Below are 25,395 nucleotides of genomic sequence, written 5' to 3'. Positions count from 1 at the left end.
GGTTAAGTGAGTGCTTACACGTTGAGTTTTCAATGCACCATAAATAGTGATTTAAAACTTTTTTTAAAAACCATTAAAATTGCTGTTTTCTAAAATCAGAAGTTTAATTTACATAAAATAAATCTATAAATACATAGTTTTTAAACAGAAATGGAAGTTATTAAAAAGCAAAATGTAAAACAGATAACTAGTTTCCTTGGAAGGATAATCGGATTCCCACAGTATTTCTTGTGAATATAAGGGTATATGCAAGTATCTGTATAAAATGTCTCCTGTTTTTCAACTTTTGCCTCCACAACTGGCAATTTTTACATTCTCCAAGTACAAAGATGGAAATATTGTTTTTATCTAACATGAAATTTAATTGGTTTTAAATATTTGCTTTTTTGTAATTAGTAATAAATTGCCTAAATTATAGGGGCAATTTATTTTTTAACAGGATTATGTTTTATGGTTGAAAATATTCATTTATTTCCTTTATTTTAACATTGATATAGAGATTCAACTATACTACTGAAAGTACACCAATTCATAAAAACCAGAAATACGTGAATAAAAACTATGTAATAGAAATAGGAAATCCTTCATTCTTCCCCCAACATATATTCTTATTAACTAGAAGGAAATTCAATACAGCTTGAATTTATAATCTTTGACTAATAAAAACCTATCAAAATTAGTTTATGGTTCAAGTTATATTATCAGAATATGTTTGTATAGTAATAAAGACTATAAAATAATTAAAGTACAAGACGAATTATCATAAGGTATTTCCTACCTTTTACATGCTTCAATACTGACAGAAGTCACAAATAGAGTGCCTGTGTTTGAATAAAATATTAAGCTGCCACAGCAAGATAGAAACAAAGTCACAAAAAGCCACTAAGCATGCAAGTACAAACCAAAAAACTAACTTCACATGAATACAAAGTGAGGTCTTTTTTCAGAAGCACTTAAATGAACAGTCACCAAAGCTTAGCTACCAAAACAATATCATTCATTACCAATTAACATATGCTGACCTTCACTACCTATGGACATAATATTTAAAACTCCTCCTATGCTTTCTTAATTTGAAAGTGTTGGTTCTAACTCAATTTAATATAAAAGTTACATGCAAGTGAAACAGCACCTGACTGGCCAGCCTATTGGAGAAACATTAACAGATAATGATCTCCCACTGACAGAAAACAATTAATAAAAACTTTGAAAGTCTATAAACAAATGAATAACATGTTTGCTTTTAAATCAACTATTATATTTTTATTTTTAAACTACATTTGAAGTACTGATATTTAAAATTATTTAAGGAGAGCAGAATTATTAACAAAAATGTTTTCTTTAAGGTATTGATATAAATCAACAGGCATTTATTAGGGAATCATGTGACAGATAATCGTAAGGGATACAAAGATGAATAAAATCTAGATTACTGCCTTCAAACAATTTACAGTGTAGTAAAAATAACTAGACAAGTTCACAGGTAATGAGGATACAATTAATTCATTCAAAATTCATTCATGGTATTAGTACCAAAACAGACATATAGACAAATGGAACAGAACAGGGATCTCAGAAATAACACCACACATCTACAACCAACTGATCCTTGACAAACCTGACAAAAGCAAGCAATGGGGAAGGATCTCCTATTCAATAAATGGTGCTGAGAAAACTGGCTAGCCATATGCAGAAAACTGAAACTGGACCACCTCCTTACACCTTACACAAAAATTAACTCAGATGGATTGAAGACTTAAATTTAAAACCCAAAACCATAAAAATTCTAGAAGAAAACCTAGAAAAATCATTCAGGACACAGGCATGAGCAAAGACTTCATGATGAAAATACCAAAAGCAATTGCAACAAAAGCCAAAATTGACACATGGGATCTAATTAAACTAAAGAGCTTCTGCACAGTGAAAGAAACTATCATCAGGGTGAACAGGCAACCTACAGAATGGGAGAAAATTTTTGCAATCTACCCATGTGACAAAGGTCTAATATCCAAAATTTACAAGGAACTAAAACAAATTTACAAGAAAAAAAAAACACCATCTAAAAGTGGGCAAAGGATATGAACAGACACGTCTCAAAAAAAGACATTTATGTAGCCAACAAACACAAAAAAAAGCTCCACTGATCGTTACAGAAATGCAAATCAAAACCACAATGAGATAACCTCTCATGCCAATCACAATGGTGATTATTAAAAAGTCAAGAAAAAATAGATGCTGGAGAGGCTGTGGAGAAATAGGAATGCTTTTACACTGTTGATGGGAATGTAAATTAGTTCAACCATTGTGGAAGACAGCATGGCAATTCCTCAAGGATCTAGAACCACAAATACAACTTGACCCAGCAATCCCATTATTGGGTCTATACCCAAAGGAACATAAATCATTCTACTATAAAGACACACACACGTATGTTTATTGCAGCACTATTTAAAATAGCGGAGTCAGAACCAACCCAAATGCCCATCAATGATAGACTGGATAAAGAAAATGTGGTACATACATACCATGGAATACTATGCAGCCATAAAAAGGAATGAGAGCATATCTTTTGCAGGGACATGGATGAAGGTGCAAGCCATCATCCCCAGCAAACTAACACAGGAAAAGAAAACCAAACATCCCATGTTCTCACTCATAAGTGGGAGGTGAACAATCAGAACACATGGACACAGGGAGGGGAACAACACACACCAGGGTCTGTTGGGGAGCAGGTGAGGGGAGGGAACTTAGAGGATGGGTCAATAGGTGCGGCAAACCACCATGGCACACATATACCTATGTAATAAACCTGAACATTCTGCACATGTATACCAGAACTTAAAGTAAAATAAACAAACAAACAAACAAAAACCACAATGAGATACCATCTCACACCAGTCAGAATGGTTATTATTAAAAAGTCAAAAACCAACAGATATTGGTGAGGTTGTGGAGAAAAATGAATGCTTTTACACTGTTGGTGGTAGTGTAAATTAGTTCAACCATTGTGGAAGACAGTGTGGCGATTCCTCAAAGACCTAGAGACAGAAATATCATTTGACCCAGCAATCCTATTACTGGGTATATACCCAGTGAAATATAAATCATTCTATTATAAAGATACATGCATGCATATGTTCACTGCCACACTATTCACAACAGCGAAGACATGGAATTAACCTAAATGGCCATCAATGATAGAATGGATAAAGAAAATGTGTACATATATACCATGGAATACTATGCAGCCATAAAAAGGAATGAGATTATGTCCTTTGAAAGGACATGGATGGAGTTGGAAGCCATAATTCTCAGCAAAGTAACGTAGGAACAGAAAACCAAATACCACATGTTCTTACTTATAAGCAGGAGCTGAACAATGAGAACACATGGACACAGGGAGGGGAACAATACCCACTAGGGCCTGTGGGACAGCAGGGGTGTGGGGAAAGGGAGAGTATCAGGAAGAATAGCTAATGGATGCTGGGCTTAATACCTAGGTGATGGGATGATCTGTGCAGCGAACCACCATGGCACATGTTTACCTATATAATAAACCTGCACATCCTGCACATGTACCCCGAGCTTAAAATAATAAAGAAAAAATTAATAAATAAAAGTAAATATCCCACTTAAAAGTCACCCCTACCTCCTCCTAAAAAAGCTACACTCGTTCCAAATTTCATACCCTTCTCAAAGAAAACCTACCAAATCTATGAAACGCAAAAGCAAGGAAAGAAGGTAAAAGAGAACACTCGCTGAGTGACAGTTCTACACAAGTACCAGAGAGAGAGGGTATTTAATTAAATCTTTTCTGATTGTGCTTAGCTCTGAGTGTCTCTATGTACTTGCTTACACATCGTTTGCATTTTAATCTACTTCTGACTTGAAAGTATGCACTTCTGAAAGACTAGACTGCTACTGCTTTATAATGTCCAAAGCTACTATTAATAGATACGTATTCCTAGATAGAATTCCTGGTTAGAAGGTGAGTATAGGCAATGGAGGGTGGAGGAGGAACTCCTTGAATTTCAATTGCTGACTAGTGCCAGCAGATCAAGTCCAACATAATCTCCCAGTTTTCTTATCTTTAACTTAATGCAACCAAATGTAAAAACCACAGCCAATGTCATGTATATTTAAAGTTGAAATTATGTTTTGAGGAAAAAAAAGCTTGGAAATGACAATGTTATCTCCAGCTATCTCAGGGAATTTAAACAAAAAGGCAAACTGCAAATAAATTTTGGATGAATAGTATTCTAAGAAACCAGGCAATTCCCAGAAGAGATGTTAAATACATACAAATCTTCTCTCTTAAAAGAAAATACAGATCATGAAAAAAAAAGCAAGCAGCTGTTTGAAAATAAAAAAGAATAAAGAGGCATAAGAAGCAAACGCAATACAAGAAACCTGCTTGAATCCTATAACAACAACTATATATATATATATATATATTTATATTTTTTAGGCATAACAGGGGAGATCTGAATACAAACCACTGCATTAAACACTACTATGGTTTGAATATATGTGTCTCTCCAAAATTCAACTTAACCGCCCAAGGTGACAGTATTAAGAGTAGGGGCCCTTAGGAGGTGATTAGGCCATGAATGATCTGCACTCATAGACAGAATTAACACCCTATAAAAGAGGCTGCAGAGAGCTGCATTCCCCCTTCGCAGTTCCATCCCTCCTGTCATATGAGGTCACCAAAAAGGCACCATCTATGAAGAACAAGCCTTCTCCAGACACTAAACCTGCTGGTGTCTTGATGTTGGACTTCCTAGACTCCCTAACTATGGGAAATAAATTTCTGTTGTTTATAAATTACGCAGTCTCAGGTATTTTGTCATAGCAGCCAAAATGAACAAAAAGACAAATACATTCTTAATGTTATGGTTATTTTCTTATATATTATATTGGTACTGTGATTATGTAGGAAATTATCCATGTTCTCAGGATCTGCATGCTAAAAGTTTTAAGTTATCATGATGTCTTTAATATTGTTTCAAATGATTTTTTAACATATTTTTTACATATATAAATATGTGAAGAAAGAAAATGTGGCAAAATGTTAACACTGAGTCCAGGTAAAAGGTAATATAGGTGTTCATTGTCCTATATACTCAATTTTGATGTGGCACTGAACGTTTTCAATAAATGTTGAAAAGAGAGAAATACAGGAAGCATGAGAGGAGACCAGTTTGAAGCGTGATGAGTGAAAGCAGCACTAGCCTCAACAATCATGAAAGCCAGCTACATGATCTGGGGCAGGTCAGAGAACCTCTCTAGGTCCCAGCTAAAGGAGAAGGAAGTGGAATAATCTCCCAGGCATTTTTCAGTTATAAAATCCTACTACTACTAAAATTCTACTACTACCTCTCAGCTCTAAAACTCAAAAGATAACCATATGCAAAGTAGGAAAAATAGAACTGTTGTAAGGATAAAAATAAAATAGTTAAAACAGATAACCAAATGCCTTTTATAGACAGCACACACAACTACTAACTTTTTTGAGAAAACATCTTAAAAATTCTTCAGAGGGGCCGGGCATGGTGGCTCAAGCCTGTAATCCCAGCACTTTGGGAGGCCGAGGCAGGTGGATCACAAGGTCAGGAGTTCAAGACCAGCTTGGCCAACATGGTGAAACCCTGTCTCTACTAAAAATACAAAAATTAACTGGGCATGGTGGCGGGCACCTGTAATCCCAGCTACTCGGGAGGATGAGGCAGAGCACTGCTTGAACCCGGGAGGCAGAGGTTGCAGTGAGCCGAGATCACGCCACTGCACTCCAGCCTGGGTGACAGAGTGAGACTCCATCTCAAAAAAAAAAAAAATTTGTTTTCAGAGAAAAAAATGAAAGGTAGGACTACTGATGAATTTAGAAGAAACAAATAATACATAGATTTATTTTAAGGTTTATTCCATTTCACTTTGCACCTGAAATATCAATCCTAAGAAGTTGAATATAAATATCCTCTGATGAAGCTGTAAAACCAAAAAGATAATAAATGAACCTCCTAGGAATTTAGACAGGCTAGTTGCTTTCAAGTGAGGTTAGTATGACATACATCTAAGGGTGAGATGCTTGAAAATCTCCAAATAGGCCAGGCACTGTAGCTCACAGATGTAGTCCCAACACTTTGGGAGGCTGAGGTGGGAGGATGGCTTGTGCTCAGGAGAACAGCCTGGGCAACATAACAAAACTCTGTCTCCGTCTCCAGGCTGCAATGAGCTGTGATTGTGCAACTGCACTCCAGCCTGGGCAATACAGCAAGACTCTGTCCCATAAAGAAAGAAAAAAGGAAGTCTTTGAAATAAGTAACAATAAAATTACATATTAGAACTTTGAATTAACAGTCTGGGAAGATTTCGGACTGGCCAAAAATCTTAAAAGAATTATCTCTTTTAAAAGAGCGCAAGGGAGAGTAGACTTAAAACTCAGTTTAAAAGTATAGACCAATTATTTTCACTTCCAGAAAGACTCTGAAGTCAGATAAAATTCAACTCATAATTAATTAAAAATTATAAAAGGCCAGGCGCAGTGGCTCATGCCTGTAACCCCAGCACTTTGGGACGCCAAGGTGGGAGGATCACCTGAGGCCGGGAGTTCAAGACCAGCCTGACCAACATGGAGAAACCTCATCTCTGCTAAAAATATGAAATTAGCCGGGCATGGTGGCACATGCCTGTAATCCCAGCTACTCGGGAGGCTGAGGCAGGAGAATCGCTTGAACTCAAGAGGTGGAGGTTGTGGTGAATCGAGATTGTGCCATTGCACTCCAACCTGGGCAAAAAGAGCGAAGCTCCATCTCAAAAAATAATAATAATAATAATAATAATCAGTGGAAAAAAAGCAAAATAAAGTATTAACTAGTATATATTACAAATTTGCCAGATGCTTTATTTCCAGCATTAATGTTATTTCTAGCACTATAGCTAAGTGCCTTTTGCTAAAATAAGCAATCCATCAGTTAACAAGAAAGATAGTTTTCTAAAAGGTTTCTGTACGTGATACCAGCTTCTAATCAGCTGCTCAAAAACCAAAATTCTTGAAGTCATCCTTGAGTATGTTCTCTCTCTCTCTTTCCATGCCCAAACAATATACAAGTCCTATGAGTTCTGCCTAAAAAAAAAACAAAAATGCATCTCAAATTCATCCATCTCTCCCTTATTGCTACAACCATCATGCAGGCCATCACTATCTCACCTCAGCTCCTAAAAGCCAGCTTTCACTTTCCTTTCAACCAGTCCATGTCTCACACAGCAGTTAAAATGATATAAAATGCAAACCTTGGGCCAAACCCTTCAAAACCCTAAATATTTCTATAATCTCTTCCTACTCAAATCTGCCTCTTTCACTATGTCAACCACACTGGTATTTTTTGGTCCCTCAAATTCACCAAGCTCCTTCCTCATTCAGGGTCTCTGCACACAGTATTCCTTCTAATGAGGATGCTCTTCCAATCAAAAACAACTCCCTTCCCCTGCCCCAACACTCACTCTTTAAATAGCTCCTTCTCATATAATAGGTATCATCTTAAATATCAACCCCTCAGAGGAGCTTTATATGACCCTATCTAAAGTAGATTCCACCTCCTCATCTCCAAATTATCTGTTGTTTTGCTTTCCTTAAAAAACTGTATTATAAGGCCGGGCACAGTGGCTCACGCCTGTAATCCCAGCACTTTAGGAGGCCGAGGCAGAAAGATCATCTGAGGTCAGGAGTTTGAGATGAGCCTGGCCAATGTGGCAAAACCCTGACTCTACTAAAAAAATACAAAAGTTAGCCGGGAGCGGTGGTGAGCTCCTGTAATCCCAGCTACTTGGGAGGCTGAGGCAGGAGAATCGCTTGAACCCAGGAGGCAGAGGTTGCAGTGAGCCGAGATCGTGCCACTGCACTCCAGCCTGGGCGACAGAGCCAGACTCTGTCACACAAAAAAAATTGTATTATAATTCATAATTGTTTTGTCAATTTATTTTTAACCTGTCCCCTCCCCCAGAATATAAGGATGGAAATAAGGATGGAACATTCAGCGTATTCGTCATTACATCCTCAGAGGCAGCACACTGTATGATACTTAGAAGAATATCAATGTACCTCAAATGAATTAATGAAATAGTCAATGAATATATGATTATATTAGACAATGAGATTAATAATGCTATTAACGGAAATACAGAAATCAGAACAAAGTGCAAGTATTTGAGAAGAAAAATATGATATGTTCAGTTTGGTGCCAAATGGTTGAAAATATAGGACTGGTGGGCACACAGATTGAGGAAGAGATACAGATTGGGATTCTGCTAATTATAAGTGTTAGCTGAGAAAAATAATTATGTCACAAATGAGGTAAAATCACTGGGATAGATGACAAGCAAAAAATAAATAAACACGAATATAAAATGGTAATAGCCTACATAGACAGTAGAATAATCTAACATAAAGAATACTACAAAATCAAGACAAGTCACAATTTCAGAGACCCAAAATAAAAAATGGTTTAGTAACTTACTAAGAAGAATAAAGTAATCCTACCTTACTACTGTTCATTGCTGGTCATGCCTTAGCTAAAGTAGCGTGTCCATGATGAGGTGCCACACATTAGGGACGAAGAAGATACTTCAGAAAACGTGCAGTGAAGTCTAGCGAAAATGGTCATAGGTCTAGCCAAAAAACATGAGCTTCAAGAAGAAATTCAAGGAGTCAGAACTGTTCTCTAAAGAGAAAGAGATAAAAATGTACACTTTCAGTATACTTGGCTATTCCTGGAAATTAACTGTGACAGCTTAGCTTAGGACAATTGCTACGTTAAAAATAAGAATGCTACACTTACCTAACTTATCTATCCATTGCTTACTCCCTCCCCTATCTTTCTCTAACTTTCCAAAACAGTAATGTATTGTTACCTTCTCCTCCAACCTATTCCCTCAGTTTTCAAGAGGTAATTCATGTTTTTCTCCATGTTTACATCATAAAACTAACTTCAAGTTTGAAACACACCAGACACAGTGGCTCACACCTGTAATCCCAACACTGTGGAAGGCCAAAGCAGGAGGATGGCCTGAGTACATGAGTTCGAGGCCAGCCTGGGCAACACAGTGAAACCTAGTCTCTACAAGTTTAAAAATTAGTCAGGCATCGTGGCACACACCTGTAGTCTCAGCTATTTGGGAAGATGAGGTGGGAAGACTGCTTGAGCCCAGGAGGTTGAGGCTGCAGTGAGCCATGATCATGCCACTGCACTTCAGCTTGGATGACAGAGCAAGACTTTGTCTCAAAAACCGAAAAAGTCTGAAAGGCCATCAGAAGAAGCCAGTGATTATGCTTGTTGAAATATTATTACAGCCTAAAGTAGTAATTAAGTACATAAGAAAAACTTTTTCAAAGGCTGGGGAAGGTTTGGGAAGGATTCCCCCAGCAAACACATACTTTCTCCACTTCATATGTTTTATTTATTTATTTGCTTGTTTGTTTGTTTGAGATGGAGTCTCACTCTGTCACCCAAGCTGGAGTGCTCTGGCATGATCTCGACTCACTCAGCCTCCACCTTCTGGGTTCAAGTGATTCTCATGCCTCAGCCTCCTGAGTATCTGGGATTACAGGCATGCACCACCATGCCCAGCTGATTTTTGCATTTTTAGTACAGACAGGGTTTCACCATGTTGGTCAGGCTGGTCTCGAATTCCTGACCTCAGGTGATCCACCCACCTGGGCCTCCCAAAATGCTGGGATTACAGGCATGGGTCACTGCGCCTGGCCTCTGCCTCATAGGCTTTAGTATGCCAAAGTATAATCCTTGAATTGGCTGTTCTCCCTTCAGTCCTTGAAAACTGTGAACTCTTCTGAGAGGTTTTCTTGGTCACTCTCTCCTTTATCACTGATGTCAATATATGTAGTTTATAGCCCTGTCACAACATCTCACTTTTTGCCTGTGCCATACTATTTTTAATCCCAGCTTCCTGGTTTATCATAAGCTCTCCCCTTCTTCCAAGCTCTTCTTTTTTGTTTGCCTACTCTGTTTTCCATCATTTCCCCTATTGCCTTGACTTTCACATCAATCAGATGACATTCCATAAATGTTACCAACAAGATTATTCCTTTCCTTCTGGTCAGGAAACAGATCAAACACAGTATGTCAGGCATATTCTCCAAGTCTACTTTTCTAATCTTTTAACCATTTCCAAAGGGTGCCTTCGCCCCTAGAAAAGCATTTTATTCCCTTCTAGATATAGCAAAGCTCCTAAAGCTAGAATTGGTTGGAAATCTAATCTATATGTAATTAAAGTGTTAATACATTTCTCTTCTTCCATAAAACTGTGACATGAATGAGACAAGAATTTCTATCTTAACACAGTCAGCCACTTGCATAGTACCTGGAATACAGTAGCCATCAAACAAGTGAATACCAAATGAATGAAATTCCAAAATGAATTATGGTTTCTTCTGATTTGTACACTTTGGTGTAAAGTAAGGCTTTCAACAAGAGTTGGTATATAAAACGATAAAATTCATGACAAAATTATTTTTAAATATAAAATTTTAATGATGGCCAGATGAGGTGGCTCATGCCAGTAATGTCAGCACTTTGGGAGGCCAAGGCAGGAGGATCACTTGAGTCCAGGAGTTCCAAACCCTCCTGAACAACATAGTGAGAGCCCGTCTCTACAAAAAAAATACATAAATTAGCCAGGCGTGGTGGCATGTACCTGTAGTCCCTGCTACTTGAGAGGCTAAGGTGGAAGGATCACCTGAGCCCAGGAATTTGAGGCTGCAGTGAACAATGATTGTGCCACTGCACTCCAGCCTAGGCAATAGAGTGAGACCCTGCTTCAAAAAAAAAAGAAAAAATTCAGTCATGACTTCACTTCTGACTGCTTTCAACCATCATCTTTAATTAAATCCCCAGGGTATAGTTCAGTAAACAGTATTACTCCTACAGCTTTCTGAGGAACAAAACACATTATATATGTATCCAATTCCACTCCAAAGACAAACCCAAAAATTACTGGATCATCCAATTAATATGAAAAATGTTTAAACTCTCTTCTCTATCAGCAAAGATAGTTGCATTATTTAGAATTCCCTGTTCTGGTCTCTCACTTTGCTATGGAAATGGTTATTTCCACAGACCTAAGTTCAAGAAAGACAACTATTCAACTGAGATTCCATGCCCAATATTGAGCAGTGTCAAGTATCTTGCTCAGGAAAGCTAGCCAACTATAGTCCTAGCTACTCAAGAGGCTGAGGCAGAAGGATCACTTGAGCCTAGGAGGTCAAGGCTGCAATGAGCTGTGATCACATCACTGTACTCAAGCCTGGGTAAGAGAGCAATACCCTGTCAAAAAAAAAAAGAAAAGAGAAAAGAAAGCAAGCTAGTCAAAGGACCCATGTATTGTGTCTCAATCTCTAACTCAGTCTTTTCTATAATTTTTTTCAATGAAACAAAAAGCATTTTTCTTTGATATTGAAAAGATTTGGGTTAAAAGTAACAACTTTTTTTGGTGGCATCTCTAAATGGAACTTTTTAAAATTCAAACTACTATAAACCTATGAATCAAGAAAATTATATTCCTTGTGTTACTTCAAAGGTATTATCATGCTCACCAGACTCAGCAAAGGTTTCCATACATAACAGTTGAAAATGCATAATGACTGCTTTCTAATGCACCTTAATCTTCCCCATGAACTTCCTCAATTACACATACTTTCATCTCTAACTCACATTCATAGCCAAAAAATAGTTCCTATTCCCTGAAATATGCTTATCTTCACAAATGGGACTAGGATGATGCAAAAGAAATACCTGGGGTGCAAAATTTAAGGAGAGACTCTCAGGATCATGCAAGTGCCACCCTACAGTTGCATGACCCTAAAAGTGATTATGTCTCATATTCTGTGTCCTAGGCAACTCTCTTGCCTTACCCTAGTCCTGGCTCTACTTGTCTTTCCCATCTCTACTCTCCCCACTTCTCTAATAAATATCCCCTTAGTTTTTCAAAATCCAATTCTGATAAACTAAATATTTATTTTAAACAATGAATTTACGTATAATTTTACAACCATTTAAAATTATGTTTCCACAGCCAGGTGCAGTGGCTCATGCCTGTAATCCCAGCACTTTGGGAGGTCAAGGCGGGTGGATCACCTGAGGTCGGGAGTTCAAGACCAGCCTGACCAACATGGAGAAACCTCATCTCTACTAAAAATACAAAATCAGCCAGGCATGGTGGCGCATGCCTGTAATCCCAGCTACTTGGGAGGCTGAGGCAGGAGAATCGCTTGAACACGGGAGGTAGAGGTTGCAGTGAGCCAAGATGGCATCATTGCACTGCAGTCTGGGCAACAAGAGTGAAACTTCATCTCACAAATAAATAAATAAATAATAAAATTAAATTTAAAAAAATTGTTTTCAAAGAAAATTTCTTGTTCATGATATGTGGTAGGTAAAAAAAATGAAGTAGATATATTTATATACAGTAAGATTCTATTTTTTTTAAGAAGATTGTGAGTTGCATGTGCATGTAAGTAATAGATCTGTGTTGTTTTTTACTCTGAAGCATCTATCTCCCCTTCTGTTGGTAGCAGCATCTTAATCTTCTTTTCCCGAACTATCCTTCTCTTATCATCAATCCACGTGGTTTGGGTGGCATTGATCACCAGCACTCTAATGTTTCTGGGGTAGGAACATAACCCAGGTCTGGGAAATCAGCATATTCCTTCTCGCAAGCAGTAGTTCAGGAATAGGTATGTTACCCAAATTGGACAGATAATACTGAATCCCAACATTTTTGCAGAAGCTAATCAGGAAGGAAAGTCATCTTTCAGCCAAGGTTGCTAAACTGAAAGATGATGATAAGTACCTATTAGACAATCAAGCAACCCAAACAAAGAACCAAGAGAAGAGAAACGGAGAAATGTCTGAAAATATTTTGCCCCTAAATATGAGTTCAGATGTAAACAGATATAGCTGCTGGAATTCAGAATTACTGCTGGGAAACAATTCACTCTGCATTTCTCATGTTCCTGCACACAATCTTCTGACCAAAATGTACTACAAATGGATATTTGCATAACAGACAGCCTTGGAAGCTAGAGATAGTATCTCCCTAAAGATAGAAAACTCCAAAGAGCTTTGGAGAAATTAAGCCTTCTCCTTCCCCTCCCTGGAAAGATTTACTTATATTCTAGGGTAAGAAACCTAAAGATACCTTCTCCCTCTCCTCTGGAAGCGATGTGCTTAATGAGTAATCTCTCTCTCGCTCTGCAGGGGAGGATGGCAGATGTGCCAACACCCTATATAAACTTGGAGTCTCCTCATTTCAAGGCTCCTCTCCTATGATGCAAATCTGCTGCATGTGTAGGTAAACATCTGGCCCTCATCACATTGCTTTGTCACAGAGATGTGGCAGGGAGAACTAGCACGAAGATATTTCTCTGGCCACTGCTTTTACTGTAATAAACCCTCTGAGTCTCTGACCCAGGGCTCTTCTATTAATGTATCTATATAAAAGTATGGCAAGGTAACTTGCTTGTTTGCAAACAGGGTATTCTCAGTCCCTTCAGAGTTTCAGAGTTAATGGTTACATGAGGCAATGACACATTTTTTTTCCTATTTATTAATTCGTTCAACAAATATTTGCTGAAAGCCTACTACGCTATCTGTGTGCCATGAGTTTTCCTATACAACAGGTAAAAATTCTTGCCTTCATGGAGATTATATTCTAGAGAGAGGAAACAAACGAAATACAAAATAAGTAAAATACACAGTGTTAGGTAGTAATAAGCACTATTTTTTAAAGCAGAAAAAGGTAAGTATGAAGTAGGTAGGAGATTTCAAATTTATGTTGAGTGATTAAAGACTTTACAGATAAAGTGACATTTACCAAAGACCTGAAGGAGATAAGGAAGTTAGTCACATGGTTAGCTGAAGGAACCGCTATCTGGAAGAAGAGCATTCTAAGCAGAGAGAATAGAAAGTACAAAATGTCTATCTAAGGAAAAACAAGGAGGCCTGTGTGCAGTGAATGGTGGAGAAAATAGTAAAAAGATCCCGCATGAGGGAGGGAGAACAGAACCACAAAACCATGGCCCATTTTAAACTACAGTTCAGAGAAGAACTAGTTCAGAGAAAGATCCTGCATGAAGGAAGGAAAGCAGGACCATGAAACTACAGCTCATTTTAAGGACTTGAGCTTTTATGTGGGAAACCCCTGAAAGATTCTGAGCAAGAAAAGACATGATCTCTTATGTCTAAAAAGGATAATATAGGCTATTTATTTAGAGCAACAGTAGTAGTGGGGAGACTTTTTAGGAATCATGTAGAAGGAGAAAAAGGATGTTGCTGAACCAGCATGATAGAAGTAGAGGTGGTGACAGCAAGTCAGATTATAGGTATTTCTTTGAAGAAAACAGAGTATGCTGAAAGACTAAGTTGAAGAACTAAAGGAAAAGAATCAAGGATAACTTTGCTCACACTGGGGTCAGGGCGAAAACAAAGATGGAGCTGCCATTTACAAAGATGGGAAGGACTAAATTGTTAAATAGTGTCTGCCACTGGCATCCAAAACTAGCCTAACAAATATAAAAAATTTTTATACCACAAGGCAGGCAGATTGCCTGAGGTAAGGAGTTCAAGACCAACCTGACCAACATGGTAAAACCCTGTCTCCATTAAAAATACAAAAAAAAATTAGCCAGGTGTGGAGGCACACACCTATAGTCCCAGCTACTTGGGAGGCTGAGGCAGGAGAGTCGCTTGAACCCGGGAGGCCAAGGTTGCAGTGAGCTGAGATCGTGCCACTGCACTCCTGCCTGGGTGGTAAAGTGAGACTCCATCTTAAAAAAAAAACAATAATAATAATAATTATACTAGAAATAAGGCAATACAAGTTACACTTCTAAAATGTGGGACTGAGTCAATAATAAAAAGTGAAGAAACTTGGTAATCCTCTACTGTAGGGTAAGAAGACAGCAATTCTTAAGAAGCAAAATAGCTGGTAAATTGCTGTTCTCATAAATCAGACAAGTATATCTTGTTTTATTGCACTTCGACTTTCTGCACTTTACAAATATTCCCTTTTTTACAAATTGAAGGTCTATTATAATCCTGCACTGAGCAACTCTATTGGCACCATTTTTCCAAAGCATATACACATTTCACATCTGTGTTACATTTGGTGATTCTTACAATATTTCAAACTTTTTCATTATTATCTTTTATGGTCATCTGTGATCAGTGATCTTTGATATTACTATCTTAATTGTTTTGGGGCACCAAGAACCACACTCATATATAACGGTGAACTTAACTGATAAGCGTTATGTGTGTTTTGACTGCTCTACTGACCAGCCATTCTCTACTCCCTCTCCCTCTTCTTGGACTTCCCTGTTCCATTAGACACAACAATTTGATATTAGGCCAATTAATAACCCTTCAAAGGCCTCTAAGTGTTCAAATAAAAGGAATAGTTGCACATCCCTCATTTTAAATTAAAAGCTAAATTAAGCTTAGTGAGGAAGGCATGTTGAAAGCCAAAACAGGCCAGGCACAGTGGCTCACGCCTGTAATCCCAGCACTTTGGGAGGCCGAGGCGGGGGGATCACGAGGTCAGGGGTTCGAGACCAGCCTGACAAACATGGTGAAACCCCGTCTCTACTAAAAATACAAAAATTAGCTGGCGTGGTGGTGGGCACCTGTAATCTCAGCTACTCAGGAGGCTGAGGCAGGAGAATTGCTTGGACCTGGGAGGCAGAAGTTGCAGTGAGCCGAGATCATGCCACTGCACTCCAGCCTGGGCAACAGAGCGAGACTCCATCTCAAAAAAAAAAAAAAAGAAAGAAAAGAAAAGAAAGCCAAAATAAGCTGAACCTCTTGAACCAAACACCCACATTGTAAAAGCAAAGGAAAAGTTATTGAAGAAAATTAAAAGTGCTCCTCCAGTGAACACACAAATGACATGAAAGCAAAACAGCCTTATTGCTGATATAAAGAAAGTTTTAGTAGTCTAGATAGGTCAAACTAGCCACAAAATTCCCTCAAGCCAAGGCCTAACCCAAAACAAGGCCTTAACTCTCTTCAATTCCATGAAGTCTGGGTGAGGTGAGGAAGCTTCAGAAGACAACTCTGAAACTAGCAGACACTGATTCATGAGGTTGAAGGAAAGAGGCTATCTCAACATAAAAGTGCAAGGTGAAGCAGCAAGTGGTGATGTACAAGTTGCAGCAAGTTACCAAAACTCTAGCCAAGATCACTGATGAATTTGGGTACACTAAACAACAGATTTTCAGTGTATATGAAACAGCCTTATATAGGAAGAAAATGTCATCTGGGACTTTCATAGCTACAGAAAAAAAGTTAATGCGTGACTTCAAAGCTTCAAAGGACAGACTGACTCTTGTTATGGGCTAATGCAGCTGGTGACTTTAAGCTGAACCCAATGCTCTCATTGCCCATTCTAAATATCACAGAGTCCATAAGAATGATACTAAATCTACTCTGCTTGTGCTATAGGAATGAAAACACACAGCCTGTATAACAGCACATCTGTTTACGGCATGGTTTACTGAATATTTTAAGCCCATTGTTCAGACCTACTGCCCAGAAAAAAAAAAACAGAAGACTGCTTTCAAAATATTATTGATCATCAACAATGCACCTGGTCACCCAAAAACTCTGATGGAGATGTACAAAAGTAATGTTGTTTTTGTGACTGCTAACGCAACATCCATTCTGCCATATTGGCTAAGCAAAAATCTTATTCCACCGCCAGGGCAAAAAGTCCTTGTCATATCTATCCAGTGAAATATACCTGTATTATGGATGAGATATCTCTGTAGGCTGTTTCCCCTTTTTCTCTCTTCCAGTTGCTATAGTTTGAATGTGTGCTCTCCATAATTCATGTATTGAAAACTTCCCCAGGGTCATTGTATTGGAAGGTGTGGACTTTTGGAAGGTGTTTAGGTCTCAAACCTAAACCTAAACCATGATGGTGGAGTCCTCATGAATGGATTAATGCTGGTACAAAAAGAGCTTGCAGGAATGTGTTCTCTTCTCTTCTGCCATGTGAGGACACACAGTTCATCCCTCTCTTGCCCTTCGGCTTTCTGCCATGTGAGGACACAGCAAGAAGGCCCTCATAAGATGTCTACACCTTGACTTTGAAATTTCCAGCCTCTAGAACTGTGAGAGAATAAATTTCTATTATTTTTAAATTACCCAGTCTGTGGTATTCTGTTATAGAAGCACAAAATGGACTAAGACAGAAACTGGTACCAGAGAAGTGGCATGTTGCTATAACAAATACCTAAAAATGTGGAAGCAGCTCTGGAATTGGGTAATGGGTAGAAGCTAGAACAGTTCTGAAGATGAATGCTAGAAAAAGCCTGTGTTGCCATGAACAGAATATTGGTAGAAATATGAACAGTAAAGGCTATTCTGATGAGGTCTCAGACAGAAATGAGAACAACGTATTGGAAACTGGGGGAAAGGCCATCCTTGTTATAAAGTGATTAAGCACTTTCCTGAATTATGTCCATGTCCAGGACTTTACAGCAGGCAGAACTTAAGAGTGATGAAGTAGGATATCAATTAAGGGTTTTTGTTGTCCACATGCTTTTTTCCTTCTATCACTGAAAACTGGCCTTACTATAATTAATTATACTGGTCAACTGCAAGTTGCTAGACCCTGAGACAGTCTGTTCAAACAGAACTAAAGAAATTATCCAGAGATCCTAGTCTTAAAGCTAGATGCAGTACTTAAACAAATCTCTTAGTTGTCTTCTTTTCTTGAGGGACAGTCGGTGGTAAATGCATCGAAAGTTATAAGCAAAAAATTTACACAATAATAGGTGAGGGCATTTTTTTCAAGGGCATGTATACAAGGGAGGACATGTATGCATGCTAGAGGACTATAGTAAATGCGTTTTGCTCACCCAGCATCTACTCCCTCTTTCCAGGGTCACAGTATCTTCTCCTTTCTCCAGTGATTCTAACCATTGTGATTCTCAGGCCAAAAGGTTTAGACATAGCTGACCACACTTCCTATTCCTAGTTCCAGTAGTTAGCACCTAATCCAGATATGGCCTATCATCATACATCATCCCTGTGACAACGGGATCATGGATGGAGAAATGATTGGAATCCTTCAACGAGACACAATCCTGGAACTTTTGCTAGAACTAAGGAAAACAGAAGTCTTTATGTTTGGCTTCCTGAACCCAACTGAAAGAAATGTCACAGAGCTCCACATGGAGAAGGCCTACATGAGAGTATATCTGTACCTAAAGAGAATATACTTCTAGTTTCAGTGCCCTAAGTATGAGCAGAGTTTGGTCTCATGCAACTTAAGAATCGTGAAAATTCTAGTATTATCACCCTTAGTTTGAACTTGAAAAATCCCAAAGTTATAAGAATTAAATTATTTGTCTAAATTCATACAGTTATTACTAGGAGTACAGATTCAACTCTAGGTAGGTTTGCTCTTTTCACCACACCATACTCCCTCTCAGGAAAACAGTCCGAAGCCTCTCTATGCTTTATAATTATCTGTACCCATAAGCTAAATCCTCACATGGGGTGTGTATTCTAGTAATATCTGTAGAAAGACCGAAAATGGAAGAATCACATCCCTTCCTGCTTTCTGTCCCATTCCTGCAACAGCTTGCCTCTTGTCAAGCATAGAACATTTCTACATTATTTTTATAATGTAAATTGAAGGCCATGCCTATCTCTTCACCATCTTCATCCTCTTTCAAAATCCATGATATTACTGTATATAATAGCAAGTATCTCCAAGCTAAGATATTTAGATCTTAGAATGCCAGTTCCAGACACAGGGTAAACCAGGCTCCAAAATACAGAAAAGAAATCAGAAACTTAAAACAGGCAACCACCAAGGTCTAGCTCCTATATTTGTTATGATTAATTGTGAAATAGTCACCAAAGCAAACCCCTATTATCTCAGAAGTTAGGACACTGTTGTTTATGTTAACATTTTAAGATATTTGTCAGAACTATATTAACTTCTAGAAAAGTAGTAGCTGTTAATAAACAAATTCCTTTCAAATATTATTGTTGAGGGTGGGACAGAAGGGATGGAGAACACGATTTATGAACGTAAGATTCCTGACATTTTCAAGAAGTCTGTCTAAAGACCATGAGAATTTTTGACAGAGCTGGAACACTCAACGAAAATGTTTCACAAATTAACCTTTTTTCTACCTCTAAGGCATGGAGGATTGATGTGCACCAAGATCGAAGACTCACTGAATTCAACATTCCGTTGTTAAACTTATTCAAAAATGTCTGTTTTCTAGCTAAGATCCACCACCTTCTCAGGCCTCTTTATTCTCTCTCCACTTCTAGCAGCTGGCTTTCTTTTTCAGCAAATTTTTTTACAAAGAAACATTTTATAACTTCACAGAAGTTATAGTATAGGACAAACTCAAACAGAACAAAGCCAAAGCAAGATATAGACACAAGACTGTTAGCCAGGAGCATGAATATCTTAGGGTCTTGCTTCTAATAGGAGGAAGTAATCTCAGCAAAACTGCAACTATTTCCACATAGACCTTTAGAGTCGCTCCCAAATAAATGAAACTTCTATTAAATCCAGGACCATTAATAGTTTACTATATTTAGACTTTTACCATTTACATTTATTTCAGGTTTAGAGTATGAAACACCCAAGTTCAAATCCCAGTATCATTTTATAACTGGGTCTCCTTGGATAAATGATACGACCTAAAATTGGTTCCAGATCACAAAAAGAACATGCAAGCCATCAAATTCATAAATTCAAAAGAAATGTACAAAAGTGCATCGCACTTTTAGCAGGCACTAAAGAAATGTTAGTGCCCCCACCATTATATCTGAAGCCATGTAATTTACTAAAAGACTTAAGACTTATATTGACAGCAACTGTCTCTACCTGGGAGGTTAAAATGTTGAGGAGGAGAGAAAAAAGAACTATACAAAAACAAAACAAAAAGTGTGTGTGTCTGTGTGTGTGTGTGTGTGTAGGAGAAAGAAATTGGCTTCTTCCTTTGTAAAAAGTTTCTATTGTATATAAATCTACATAAAGATTCTTATACATCATCCCCAACATAAATGCTTGTAAATAATTGAAATACTGATCTATCATTAATTATATAGTATATTAATAAGTTATATTGACCTATAATTAATTACATATTACCATTATATTTTATCATGAATAATTATCTGAAACAACTACATTGTTTAGTTCCCCTTAATTACTCTACTATAGCAAATTTATTAAATATATTAAAAGTAAACAGGCATCACAAAGTAATGGTACTTAGCCAAATACATAAATTTGGAGTAGATTCAGAATGGACAGGAAACGCGATAGTGACTGGATTTTCCATATCGCAAAGTCCATCACACACTTCTATACTGAAACAAAGAAAAAAGGTGATGCCTGAAAATGTTTCCTTTGCTCCTAGTAAAGCAAAGTTTGTAAAACCTTAGTGAAAATTTAAATAATGGTTAACCTATATAAGAACGTACATAGAAAGCATGTAATTCTAAAAGAAATATAATTCAAGAGAAAGTCAAGACACTGTATATTTTCTTTTTATTGTATTTATTATTATTATTTTTTTTTTTTTTGAGATGGAGTTTCTCGCTCTTGTCACCCAGGCTGGAGTGCAATGGCACGGTCTTGGCTCACCGCAACCTCTACCTCCCGGGTTCAAGCAATTCTCCTGCCTCAGCCTCCCAAGTAGCTGGGATTACAGGTGCGTGCCATCACGCCCAGCTAATTTTTGTATTTTTTTTAGTAGAGACAGGGTTTCACCATGTTGGCCACGCTGGTCTCAAACTCCTGACCTCAGGTGATCCACCCACCTCGGCCTCCCAAAGCGCTGGGATTACAGGCGTGAGCCACAATGCCCGGCTAATACTGTATATTTTCATAAAACAAGATGTGGTATAGCTGCTAGGGTGGCTACTGACCCATTTGTTATCAAAACTGAACACTGCAGCCAGCCGCTGTGGCTCATGCCTGTAATCCCAGCACTTTGGGAGGCCGAGGCGGGTGGATCACCTGAGGTCAGGAGTTTGTGACAAGCCTGACTAATATGGTGAAACCCCATCCCTACTAAATACAAAAAAATGAGCCGGGCGTGGTGGCGCATGCCTGTTATCCCAGCTACTCGGGAGGCTGAGGCAGGAGAATTGCTTGAACCCGGGAGGTGGAGGTTGTGGTGAGCCGAGATTGTCCCATTGTACTCCAGCCTGGGCAACAAGAGTGGAACTCTGTCTCAAAAAACAACAACAAAAAAAACCTGAACACAGCTAGAAGAGTCAAATGCACTTTTCTTTGTAGAATGTGAAATTAACAAGAGAGCTCCATCAATCCACAGAAGCTTGGGAAAGTCTCCCAAGCTGAAGACATCCAGAGAGTAGAAAGGACACATACTACAGAAGCATTCAACTCCAAGGAGAAAACATCCAAGAAACAGCAGCATACAGAAAAGCATTACAGCGACCAAGGACTAAACCTTGTGACAACGCAGGAAGCTTTGTGATTAAGCCAGAAATGCTCTTTTATTCCGCAAACTATAGGATACAAGGGGCAAGAATAAGAACCTTGCCTGTATACAAATAATGTAATGCAAAGTTGTCTAGTCTTCATTTCAGAAGCAAAAAAATTAATAGCTTTAATGACTCGAGTCCTACTTACCGGATTGTACGGGTCTGAAGGGATCACTTAAACTTTTCCACTAAATTTGACTGCATTTTACGGAGGTGGCTATAGCCTAGATTCACAAAGGTTTCAGGAAATACCACTTGGAAATATCAAAGGTCTACTAAGTCTTCACTTAGAACTGTATATTATACGTGGTACTTCCACATAGGATGAGTGATTTATAATTAAGCTCTATTCATAGTAATGCAAAGATACTTTTCTGACTGAACCAATGTAAAGAGCATTTTTTATATTCTAAGTGCCTAGAAAATAAAAATTCTAGTACTGTTTCCACTTCTCTTAAAACCATGAGTCCCAATATAGAAATAGCCTTTTTGCAAGTAAAATGATTTATACTAGAAAACTAATTTCAATGTTTGCACAATAATTAGTGTTACTCTAGTCACAATACAGACTGAGGTACTGTTACCCAAATATTTTTACATGTTCATTAAGTTATTCTAACTTTTAAATATAGGACTCTATTAATGACATAAAATTAGTGTAATAATATTTTCTTATGTAGCATTATAAGAATGATAAGAAAAACTAAAGGGGCATTCACTTCAGGAAAATGTGGAAATAACTTGGGTCCCAACTACAGAATTGTAAGGTATGTCTTCAGTATTTGTTACTAACAATACTTACACACTCTTTTTTTTTTTTTTTTTTTTTTTTTTTTGAGACAGGGAATCACTCTGTTGCCCAGGCCGAAGCACAAGGCTGCAATCATAGCTCAATGCAGTATTGAACTCCTGGCCTCAAGGAATCCTCCTGCCTTAGCCTCCTTAGTAGTAGTACAAGCACATGCCATCACGTCTGGCTAATTTTTTAACTTTTTTGTAGAGTGCCGTCTCGTTATGTTACCCAGGCTGTTCTCAAACTTCTAGGCTCAAGTGATCCTCTCGTTTCAGCCTCCCAAAGTACTGTGATTACAGGCATGAGCCACTGCACCCAGCCCACATTTAATGAATCACTTTCTCCAACAAATCAGAGTAGATTCAAGTTTATACACATAATGATGTCACTCTCAATCATCTGCATTCTAATATGCTTTCTTGAATAGGAGAGAGACTGAATTAGAGCTCGCATGCTAGAAAACTGCACCGTGGAATATGTCACACATGTAAATATCTTGTACCCGGATGGGAAAAAATATAAGAAAACTGACTTGGATCACAAAAATCTGTTTTACTGCTGGATGAGACCATATGGACTCTAGTTCAACTCCTAACTCAGTTCAATGCTTGCTTCTCTACACAGAATAACTATAAGCTGGTCTGCCCATTTAAACTGTATGTTCTTTAAGAATCGGAACCCTATATTTACAGAACACACAATCTGAAATAGGGATATCTGTGAAATACTGCTCCTTAAAAAATAATCATATGTTTCAGTAGGAGGTGGAAAAGACACAACTAATATACAAATAAGGGTATTCTTAAATTTAAAAATAAAGTTTAAATTTTAAACAGATTGAGAAAATGTGTTTGCGGGGGCACTAGTGAGAGATTTAAGACAGTAACATGTAGCTAATACCTGTGGTTTAAATGAAAGGAATTTAGGGCAACCATCCAAAAACACATGATCATCTAGGGAAAAAGAAAAATAAATCAGGAATCCAGACAAACTGGAGGTATTTTGGAGTTAAAAATCATTTAAAGTAAATTTATAATTATCCCTACCGAGATACAATAATCTAAGATTTATAAAAATAACAGCTAATCTATTTCTAATTATTTATTTGTATAAATGCAAATGTCATTCAACTTAAGTAAATTTATTGTAAATTTAAATTTAAGTAAATTTAATTATATTTTAATTTCTTATGTCTGAAACAAGGACTTTGTGGATGGTATAATAAACACATTAATACAAGGAGAGATAAAATCAATGTTATCATGTAAAGAACTGAATACAGAAGTTGAATACTTCCTAAAGTCAGCTGAACACGTCCTAAATCTTACCTACATTGTCTCATTTCTTCTATGTAACAAGCTAGTGCAGCAATTTTACTATCCCTATTGAATAGATGAGAAAATTATGACTTAAAGAGATAAAATAACTTGTCCAAGATCCCACAGAACAGAAACTGGAACTAAAACCCAGATTATCTGACTCTAAAATAAATGGCTCTTCTTTTCACTACACTTTGAAACCTAGCAAGGAGCACCTACATAAAATGTCCAGTCTTTTAATACCTACTAAAAAAAGTGACAATATCAAGTTTATAATGAATGGTGATGATGAATAAAAATTAGTAATTGTCTGATATGAATATTTTAAAAATAATTCCAAATCATGCATGACATTAAATTTTTAAAGCTGAATTATGTAATATCCTCCAAAAATGAAGAAATCTGAACTATTTCTTGAAAAGAACCAAGAAAACTTCATTTTACCTAGATATTTTGAATTCCAAAGAAAAAATATGGCCTCATATTTTGTCAGCCATACAGCAGTTTTATATGGTAAACTAAAATATTTATACTTACAGAAGAAGAAAAAGTAACTGCTTGGGTCTAATTCCTCTGTTCTGACTCTAATCTGCCCTCTATTTATTCTTTTCCATTTTTCCCCCAGATCTAGGAGCCCTCTTCTAATTTAAGGTAACAGCCTCAAGTTCAGGAACTCTTAACAAATTTTGATGTGAATGCAGATACACTGAAATGAAAACCATAAAATCCCAATAATTGGTAGAGTGTTACAGAAGAAATCAAAGTTTCTGTTAGTTTTCAAATCATTATGGTAGAATGATGAGTGACTTCATTTTCTTCTCTATAGTTTTCTGAATTGATTGTAAGGCATTTAACATTTATAATCAAACAAAAATAAGAAAAGGAGTAAAAAAGGGAAGGAGGAAGGGAGGGAAGGGAAAATTGGAGCCTTGATTTTAAAAAATCCAATTGTTTCTGAGTTCACTGAATCTACAACTAGAGTTCTAAAACTGTGACCTAATTGTTTCCTCTAGTCTCTCAATAGCATGATAGGTTAACCATACATAAGCATACCAAACACAAATGAAATTTGGAAAAATAGTAATAAAGCAATCCAGAGATCTATAAATTCTGAGACATAGCCCTTAATATTTAAGAAATTACTATATGAATGAGGTAAGCATGAAAAACAGATTTAGGGTATGCAAAAACTAAAAAGCAAGATTCAAATACTTAGAGAGGTGTGCAGGAATTTCCCAGGTATAGAAAAATTACAAATATAGAAATGTGTGAATTTATACCCATTTCCACTTATTCCTTTACTATAAATTGAAGTTTTATATCAAAATATTCCTCAGAACCATGAGACAACACCCAAGATCGTTGAGTCCTATCGAAATACTGACTTAAATCTAATTACTTCAGTCTCCATGAAAGAGTTCTACTAAAAAAAGTTCATATTTGTAAGCTTTTTCCATTACAAAAATACATTCTTATTCCAAATGAACAGAGATAAGATTGACCCAATTTATCAAGTTACCAAAATTTTACATAATTGATAGTCCCTTGGACTTCCCTCCAAAAGATGTTTATTTATAAATCAAGTACAAAACTATAATCTATTTACACAGGAGTCCAATTTTGAAGCAAAACTTTTTTTTGTATAACAAGTTCATCAGATTTCCTTTTGTCTGATTACCAAAATGCAGTTTACTTATTTGGGCCTTGATTACAAAGATGA

General features: G+C 37.2%; 1 protein-coding gene and 1 pseudogene across 12 annotated transcripts in view; both read right to left on the bottom strand.

The window, feature by feature from the left end:
- FER (FER tyrosine kinase) overlaps positions 1–25,395 on the bottom strand; it is a 461,370-nt gene that overhangs the window by 430,867 nt on the left and 5,108 nt on the right. For 7 of the 12 annotated variants that reach the window (XR_008502853.2, XM_054489923.2, XM_054489929.2 and 4 more), the window contains exon 2: positions 8,540–8,720. The exons of 4 other annotated variants lie outside the window; for them this stretch is intronic. The gene's annotated coding sequence lies outside the window, so the exon portion shown is untranslated. Of the gene's footprint in view, positions 1–8,539; positions 8,721–9,155; positions 9,296–16,812; positions 18,545–25,395 lie in introns of those variants that run through there. One more of the 12 variants, XM_063665114.1, reaches the window with a different exon arrangement.
- LOC129036223 (probable serine/threonine-protein kinase PkwA) overlaps positions 1–25,395 on the bottom strand; it is a 36,433-nt pseudogene that overhangs the window by 8,738 nt on the left and 2,300 nt on the right.

Source organism: Pongo pygmaeus, chromosome 4 (genome assembly GCF_028885625.2).
Source record: "Pongo pygmaeus isolate AG05252 chromosome 4, NHGRI_mPonPyg2-v2.0_pri, whole genome shotgun sequence".
NCBI classification, from domain to species: Eukaryota; Metazoa; Chordata; class Mammalia; order Primates; family Hominidae; genus Pongo; species Pongo pygmaeus.
The sequence above is the reverse complement of the archived record's forward strand: the minus strand, read 5'-3'. Positions and strand labels throughout refer to the sequence as shown.